Here is an 8072-nt window from a genome sequence, read left to right as displayed (position 1 = left end):
CTGTAGGCCTGACCTCGGGCTGTGAACTGAAATTTAAGAGGTTCTAGCCCATTAGCTGCTCCACCTGTAGAAGGAGGATGCATTTATTTGCTTCCTTACCAATTCACAGTCTTGGAAACTCTACATAGAGCATCTATGAATCATAATCGATTTAATAGCAGTGATTTTGTTATTTGAGGCCCTTTATTTAACATGATGGCCATCATGGATTGTCTGATTAATTTCTTCTCTTGCAAGAGTAAATATATGTGTTAGAAAATACAATAAAAACAAAGGTACTACTTACAAAATCATAAAAACCTATAAAGTATCAAGTGATTAATAGAACGTACATAAAACATTATGGGAAATATTTCAAAAGCTGTTTTAAAATTTATGAAAGGAGATCTTATATAAATGGATGGATATGACAAGCTTATAACTAGGATAAAACGTTATCATGCAGAAAAAAATTTGATTATTTGATCTTAATTTAAATGGTTATCATAAATATTATAATTGGTAGGTATGTATATGTTAGGTGTTTATGAGCTTTTGAAATTAGGTAAAATAATTTATATTTATTTAAATGAGTGAAGAAAAAGAACTGTGAAAATTAAAAAAAATTTGGCAGCAAATTTCTGTAAGAAGCATATAAAAGGCAAATTTTATAATATAATATTAACACAAGGAAGCCCGGTGGCACAGAAATGTAATAGTCAGATACCAATAAAAAAAATCTCGCGGAGCAGTTTGAATCCATCTATTAGTTCCTCTGCTCCCAGACGTTGGTTGTTTGGTTGCTATTTGAGTAAATAATTCACCTATTAATCTGAATCCCCCAATTAGATGCTCTCCATGCCTTTGCTTATGGTGTTGGTGAATAATATTCAAGTACCATGGGGAGTCAAAAGAACGAACAACTCTGCCTTGAAGTACAGCCAGAACGCTCCTTAGGGGCAAGAATGGAGAGACTTGGTCTCATATTCTTTGAACACGTAATCAGGAAGGATCAATCCCTGGAGAATGACGTCATGCTTAATAAACTAGAGGGGCATCGAAAAAGAGGGAGGTCCTTGAGGAGATGCATTGATACAATGGCTGCAACAATGAGCTCAAGCATAGAAACAATTTTGAGCATGGCGCAGGACCGAGCAGCGTTCCCTTCTGCGGTGTTACTATGAGTCACTATGGGTCGGAACTGGCTCACACATCACCTAACAAAAACAATTAGTTCCTCAGGAGAAACCCATGGTGATTTACTCTCATAAAGATTCAACCAAAAACAACTCACTGCTGACTCATCGCACCCGCCGTGGGTTCCTGAGACTGTTGACAGGAGTGGAACGCCCAGTCTCGCACTGCCACATAAAACTTATGGGACCTTTCGATTCAGCTCACCCGGGATCACCATAAGCCGAAATGAACTTGATGGCATCAAGTTGATGTGATCAACAATATAATGTTAGCATAGGACTAAAGAGACCAAAGGGCCCGGTTTGAAAATACAGAATTAAAAATTAAGAAATGGTTCCACGTGTATATTAGAAAAGGTATAACAATATTGTTAGGTGCCATTTAAGTAGATCAATAAACCTTCAGGGAAAATTTATCAAGTACATTGACTCGAGATGACCCCATGTAAAATAGGGTATTAAATTAAGGAATTTTGTGATTTGAATATATACATATATAAAACAAAATGTCAGACATCTCCATACACTATGTTTATATTATGTTCTGTGTGGAACGTACTTATAAATATGAAAGCTAAATCTTTAAAATATGACAAAAACGAATCCTCCTTACCAATCCATTCACCCTTTTTTACAATAAATAGTCACAGAAGTTATAAAAACAACAAAACAAAACTAAACTAAAACATAGCATATACATGAGAGGGTATCAAAAAGTTTCTCTAGTCCCGTTTGGGGCCCTCCCTGAAGGAGTAGCAGCCAAAATGAAGGTCGATTCCTTTGTGACTTCGGATCGGAGCAAAACCCGGAAAAGGCATTTCAATGCAACTTCCCACGTTCGCAGGAAAATTATGTCTTCCCCTCTTTCCAAGGAACTGAGACTGAAAACAATGGTCAGTCCATGCCTATCCACAAGGAGGATGAAGTTCAGGCTGTGCAAGGACACTGCATTGGTCAGCCGATTGGCGAAGTGGTCCAGGTTTACAGGAAGCAATGCGTCATCGACATCGAGCCGGTGCAGCGAGATCAAGCTCACGGCACTGGCCTTCACCCCAGCAAGGTGGTTATTATGAGGGTAAACTGGACCCAGACTGCAAAAAAGACCGTGGAAGGGAAAGCCAAGTCTCGCCATGGAGGAAAGGAAAAGGGCAAATACAAGGAAGAATCACTTGAGAAGATGCAAGAGTAAAATATCTCGTACAAAGCTTCCACTAAAACCAGCACATTAAAAAAAAAGTTTCTCTAATCATGGGATTAAAAGATAGTGGATCTTTTATAAAGGTTTTAGAAGGCCCTCTTCTCCTCCCTCCCTGCCCACCCTCCCCCCCGGTAATACATTGACACAGCAGCTGTAACAATGAGCTCAGACTTAGGAACCACTCTGAGGATGGAGCGGGCCTGGCAGTGCTCCTGGTGTGCATAGGGCCTCTATGGGTTGGAACTGACTCAGTGGCACCTGTGGTAGTTACACAATTTCACGTCAACTTGATAAGCAGAGTGAAGGGGTGGAGTTTAGCCTGTCAATCAGGTCACAGGTTGATGATGTCTCCTGGTGGGTGTGACCTTCTCATGAGGATTCTGTGAACTTCCTCTTTCTCTCTCTCTCTCTCTGTGCCATGGATTTCCTGTTAACCAGCCCTGTGAAGATCCGTCAGTGCTGAGATACTTCAATTGGCAGTGAGCCCACAAGCCTTTTCACCCACTGGCCTATGATCTTCCTGCATCGGCATCACTGCATGTTGTGCAAGGGTCTGAATAGGAATTTATGAACTAGTATTGGGCATATGGGATAATATTGGACAAATGGGCTTGGTCTGGATTTGGCTGGCATGTTTTCTCAATTACTCCTTGATATACATATACGAAGGTATTCTCATAAAGAATTGCAGTCTCAGAAATCTTCAAGGGCAGTTCCACTTTGTATTACAGGATCAGTACGACTTGGAATCAACTCAATGGCAATGGGTATGTGAATAATGACCGTGGAGAATTAAGCAAAGGCTCTTCCTCCCTAGGCTCCCAGGAAGTGGAGACCAAGTTTAAGCTTCAAGACAGGAGACTTAATGGTAAAGGATTGGCATATGACATGCAAGGTCAGCAGTTTGAAACCACCAGTGCTCCAGGGGGACAAAGACGGGGCTTTCTACTCCTATAAGTCTCAGAAACTACCAGGGATAGTTCTATCCTGCTCTGTAGGGTAACTATGGACTGGCATCAGCTTGATGACAGTGAGGGTTTTCTGTTTTGATTTTATTGTCATTACTATAAATTTGGTCATATATTCAGTAATAATTATGTAAAATATCATTGTGTTCTTTGAAATAGACATTGTTAATAACTTAATGTTGGGTGCCTATCATGTTTTAGACATTTCATCAGTCTCTAAATGTGTAATAGTTAGCAAAACATCTTGGAAGAAAAATATTTTAATAGATAAATATACAGAAAATATGTATTTTAAATTTTGTTAAAAGCTAGAAATACAAAAAAAAAAATGGTTCTAAGTGATGCAAATTATAAGTGTTCTAGGCCAGACAGGTCGGAAGTTCATATGCACTCAGAGGCATCTTGGAAGAAAGGCCTGGTGCGCCACTTCTGAAAGATTATAATCACTGAAACACCTGGAAAGCACACCACTATGCTGATACACGTGAGATTTCCGTTACTCAAAATCAGCCTGATGTTGGTTGGTTTGGGTGAGATTGAAACAGAATGAAGTAGGTATGGATTTGCATCAATTCTCTCCAGACAAGTGACAATTAAGTCTGAACTGGACATTTGAAGAGGGATTTGCTAGGAAAGACTACCAATGTGTATGACTGGGTGGGTGGGGGTGACTGGGTGGTAGTGGTGGTGGAGGATTTTAAAAGAAATTCCTTCCAGAAAATTACTGAAATATAGTGAACAATGGATGAAGTTATAAGATATGGTCTGAGAAACAACACAATTAAAGTCTTAAAAGTATTTTAGACTTTATATTGATTTTGGTGGTGAGTTTGAATGAAAATTTAAATTCAATGAGCACCCATGAGACATATCCAAAACCAAACAGAGGTAACTGCCATCAAAGTAATCCTGACTCGTTGCAACCCTGTAGGACAGGGTAGAACTGCCCCTGTGGGTTTTTGAGATGATAACTCTACAGAGCCACTGGGAGTTTTGAATTTAGCAGCCCATTATGCCACCAGGAAAACTTATCCAAGAAGCAAATTAAATGATTGTATTGACAACATACAAATCTATTTGCTTACATTACTAATCTTCTTCCAGAACAGTTAAGTAGAACCCGTAGAATAGCAGCAGTATCTCTGAAATGACATACTCCTCAGTCATATGCCCCTAAGTTGGCTTTTGCTGTCAGAGGGTTGGTAACTGGAGCCTGAGTTCCTATTCAGCTCCCAGCAGCTTTAGCTTCATGCCATTTATTGTTGGCCAAATGAAAAATATAAATAATGAGATTGAAATGTTTTAAGTAAATTTTAAATTTTATCTTGTCATGTGTTCTGCTTTTAATAAGAGACTATTTTAACTATTTAATAACAGAGCAAAAATACAAAAAAATTACCTCCATTTTAGGGTAAATTAATTTTAAGAAGAAAATACATCCTAAAATATTGAGATATTGAAATGGAGACTTTATGTGAATATATGCCTAGCCATTAGTAATGGCTTATTATGCAATTTCATTTTTAAATGTAATAAAGTTTCATAAGTGACATAATAAGAACTGATTATTTTTATCAGCAACTCTATCACTTTGTTAATTTATTGGGTACTGACAACGTCTCACTTATAAACTGCATAAGTCTAAGATTTGTTTTGTGTACCTTTATTATGCTCAGCTAAGATGAGACAGTCTATTTCCATATATATTTATAGTCTAGGAAACAGGAGGAAGCAGTCGTACCCTGCCCTATCAGCTCACCATGAATCAAAATCAACTTGATGACAGTGGGTGAAGTTTTGGTCTTAGTCTGGAGATAATGAGATGGTGTGTGTGTTTGTGTGTGTGTGCATTAAGCATGCCTATTCATGAGCTTACTATTCTAATGTTTCTTAACAGAAGCAGTGTTTTGGCTACATTTATGAAAATCTAGATTCCAATAATAATAAATAACTCAGGGCATAGATCTTTCCAACTTAATAATTTCAATTAGTTACTTCAAGAACATATCATAGAATAAAGAAATTCTCCTCAGGGGTAAATATGAGGACACGAAATAATTCCATTTTCTCGGCAAGACATATCTAAATAGTTAACTAAAATTCTATTTCATAAGCTCATGTTTAGATACTGGGTTAGGAGATTTGTTGGAACTTTATGATTTCCATTTTCAATAAGCTTGCAATTAAGAATCACTGGACAAGTAGGAAATTGCAACATGTGATAGTAAATTGAAGGGGGTACAGGAATTCAGAAAAGTCAGATAAGAGGGAAAAATGCAAGTTCCAATAAGGCAGATATACTGATTAGTTTGAACCTTTCCTACAACTGCAGTGCCAAGAATAGGACAAACACAGACTCGGTATTCCATTAATATGTATTAATTGAATTAAGGCAGTTTAGGAAAAGGGTGTTCTAAGTAGCAAATAAACATGAACTTTGTGATTTTTTTTATATTGTAATATTTTTAAGAGTTAGATTTCTTCCACATTACAAGTTTCTGGAATAAAATATAACCGAATAGTAATTTATTTATTTTTACCAAATAACTTTTATGTGTTCTTAACATAACCATTGGCTTGAAGGAGGATGTAATGAAGATCACAGTAGAGATTTATGTGACACGCCTACTTATTTAACTTTGAGTTTCTATATTTTTGTCTGAGGTGAGTGTATATTACATCTGTTTGGTTGTGAACCAATAATTCTTTATACAGAATTCACTGATATATTTGTATCTCAAAACTCCATACTTTCACTTATCGTGTAAACTGTCATCTGACTAGTAGACTTTGAAGCATCCTTCTCTTTAACACTAAGACCATAAGGAGGAGACTTAGAAATATAAAATTCTACAAAACAGTGAACTGAGAAACACTGTCAACTTATTGTCAGGATATTAGAAAATGTCCCAAGAATTCAAAGAAAAGACATGGTTTAAAAATGCAATCAGTATGGTGCTACTAGTGTTCGGCACCCATGCAGTAGATAGAAAGCCCATTTCTGTAGTACTTGGATCAGAAACACAAAATAGGAATTAAACAGAAACATGCATATCCCCCAAAATATACGTCAACATCGATTTGTTGCTAAGTGCCTTCCAGTCAGAGCTGACACATGGAAACCCTATTACAACAGAAGAAAACACCATCTGGCCCAGAACCATCCTGACAATTGGGCTAATGTTTGAGAAAATCTTTGCAGCTACTGGGTAACTCCATCTTGTCTTGGGGCTTCCTCTTTTATGCTGTCCCTCTACGCACCCAGCATGATGTCTTTGTCCAGGAACTGATCCAAAGTACGTGAGACAATCTCTCACTCTCTTGGCTGAGATGGACTTTTCTGGTTAGTCTTCCTCCAAACCAGATTTAGTTGTTCTTTGGGCAGGCCTCGGTACTTTCAATGTTCTTTCTCAGCGCCATAATTCCGATCCTTAAATTCCTCTTTCATCTTCTTTATTCAACATTGAACTTTCCCATGTATGTGAATTTGAGGTGGTTTTCAATGAACTCAAATGCAAATATCATGACTTGGGTCAGGTGCCTCTTAGTCCTCAAAGTTACATCTTACTTTTCAAAACTTAAAAGAGGTCTTGTGCTATAGATATACCCAATGGAATGTGTTGTTTTATCTCTTGACTGCTGCGTTCCTGAGAACTGATTGTGAACCTAAGCAAGATGAAATCCCTGACAACTTCAGTTTTTTTCCTCATTTATCATGTTATCTGTTATTATAGTTGTGCAGACGTTTATCTTCCTTACATTGAATTGCTATCCATATTGGAGGCTGAAATCATTGACCTTCATTCATCAGCAAGTGATTCACGTCTTCCTCACTTTCAGCAAGCAAGATTATGTCAACTGCTTATCACAGGTTGTTAATAAGGCATTCACCAATGCTGATACTGAATTTTTCTTCATATATCATGATTCTCTGAATATTTGCTCAGCATACAGACTGAGTACGTATGTGAGAGAACACTACCATGTTATATACCGTTTTAAATTTTGAAACATACAGTATTTGCTTTTCTGTTGGCATAACTGCTCTTTGATCCATGTACGGGTTCCATGTGTGCTGAATGAGGCATCTGGAATTTCAAATTTTCTCAGGGCTATCCATAACTTTGTGATGATCCACACAGTCAGATCTTTCCATCATCAATAAAATACAAGTAAACAACTTCCTGATATTCTTGGCTTTCAACTAAGCTTCATCTGACATTAGCATTCATATTCCTTGTTTCATATCCTCTTCTGAATCCAGCCTAGACCTGTGACGCCCCCCTCCCACCCCATGTCTGTGTACTGCTGCATCTATTATTGGATGCTCCTCCGCAAAATGTTACTTGTATGTGATATTAATGATATTTTTCCTTATAATTTGAGCATTCTATTGAGGCATCTTTCTTTGGAATGGGTACAAAGATAGATCTTTTCCAATCAGTTACCCAAGTAGCTGTCTTCCTCATTTCTTGGCATTTGCTGGAACACTTCAATTGGTGTTCCATCAATATCTGGCTCTTATTTTTGGCTAATGCTTTCAGTTCAGCTTGAAATTCTGACTCCAGTACCATTAGTTTTGCTCAGATACAAGCTATTGAAATGGTTGATTGTCATCTGATTCTTTTTTAAATCATTTTATTAGGGGCTCATATAACTCTTATCACAATCCATACATACATCAATTGTGTAAAGCACATTTTTACATTCATTTCCCTCATCATTCTCAAA

At 37.4% G+C, this 8072-nt stretch overlaps 1 pseudogene; it reads left to right on the top strand.

Annotated features, from left to right (window-relative positions):
- The first annotated feature begins 1939 nt into the window (after nucleotides 1-1939).
- On the top strand, nucleotides 1940-2364 carry LOC101652322 (annotated as a pseudogene).
- Nucleotides 2365-8072: the final 5708 nt, after the last annotated feature.

Source organism: Echinops telfairi, unplaced genomic scaffold (assembly GCF_000313985.2).
Source record: "Echinops telfairi isolate 266 unplaced genomic scaffold, ASM31398v2 ScPeMD7_2186;HRSCAF=2738, whole genome shotgun sequence".
In the NCBI taxonomy this organism is placed as follows: domain Eukaryota; kingdom Metazoa; phylum Chordata; class Mammalia; order Afrosoricida; family Tenrecidae; genus Echinops; species Echinops telfairi.
The sequence above is the reverse complement of the archived record's forward strand: the minus strand, read 5'-3'. Positions and strand labels throughout refer to the sequence as shown.